We start from the raw sequence: 1,459 nt of genomic DNA, 5'->3' as shown, positions 1-1,459 counted from the left end.
TCTTCTTCTTTTAAGGCCACCAGTCACTGGACTTAAAACCCATCCAAATGTAGTCTGATGTCATCTCAAGATCCTTAACCTAATTACGTTGGCTAAGATCCTATTTCCAAGTGAGGCCCACTGGGCAGACAGCGCTGCCTGCTCCTTCAGCCTGGGCTGGTCTGCTTCCTTCCATCATTAGAGTGGTGCACCAGATGCAGCGTTTGATCCTGACGGGTCCCCCCCGCCCCCACTCACTTTGCACGTGTTGTAAAGTGGAGATCCATCTTGGAGTTCTCCAGAGAAGAAGCCACATTCCCATCCGCCCCCGAGCGTTCCCGCACTTTCCTGCTGCCTGATGAGGCCACACTCACTGTATACTCAGCTCCTATAGATGGCTGGGCTGTTTCTGAACTCTCTCCCGTTGCTTAGGTCTGTTAGTCTGTGCGCGGGCACCATACTTCAACAATGTTTTGTGTCTGTGTTAACATGTAGGAGGAGAGTCTTCCTAACCTCTCATTCTTTGCTCTTATTCTTCAAAAGTGTCCAAGCTGTAAATGGATCTCAAAAACAGACAGACAGACAGACGGACAGACAGATGGGCAGACAAAACCAATCCGGCTGGAATTTTGATCGGAGTACACTGTATTTTTTAAAGTCTTGGACGATCTTTCTTAGGTAATTCATTACACTTTTATGAATCATGCCTTGTTTTTCATTACATTTTCCTAGTAGGTTTTTCCTGACAAAGGGGCACAGACTTTGATAAGTTGGTCTTGCATTTGCAAAGATTTCTGATTCTCCTCTGAGTTCTAATAGTTTGCCTGCAGATTATGTTGCATTTTACTACTTCATGTAAATTGTAAGAATCTTGAAAAAATATAGTTTCATTTCTTGGTTCTACTGTCATATATTTCACTTCCATACATGGTATAAACCCCACGATATACTGTTATAATTTTTACTTTAAAAAATCAAGCATCTTTTTAAGAAAGTAAGAGAAGAAAAGAGATTTTTTTGTACTTACCATTTACCACCCCTGATGCTCTTCTTTCCATCATGCAGACCCGAGTTTCCATTTTGTGTCCTTTCCTTTCAAGCACCTGGATTTCCTTTCCGTGTTTTCTGTACTGCAGGTCTCCTGGCAACGCACCCTCTCATTTTCTTCTGTGTCTTAAAATGTCTATTACATTTTCATTTTGGAAATACATTTTCTCTGGATATAGAACAGTGAAGGTTGAAAGTCCCCCCCCCCTTAAAGATGCCATTCTATTAATTCTATTGCTTTTTGCCTAGCATTTTTTTCCCAACGAGAAGCCAGATATAGTTTGTTCCCTGTATGTATGTGTTATTTCTCAGGCTAATTTGAAGACATCTCTTTATCTCTGGTTTCATGAGTTTGACACGATGTGCCTAGGCGTGGAACATCATATTGTATTTATCATTAGAAATTGGCTGACCTTCTTGAATCTGTAAATTG

The sequence above is a fragment of the Pteropus vampyrus genome, unplaced genomic scaffold (genome assembly GCF_000151845.1).
Source record: "Pteropus vampyrus isolate Shadow unplaced genomic scaffold, Pvam_2.0 Scaffold320, whole genome shotgun sequence".
In the NCBI taxonomy this organism is placed as follows: Eukaryota; Metazoa; Chordata; class Mammalia; order Chiroptera; family Pteropodidae; genus Pteropus; species Pteropus vampyrus.
Note: the sequence above shows the minus strand (reverse complement) of the source record.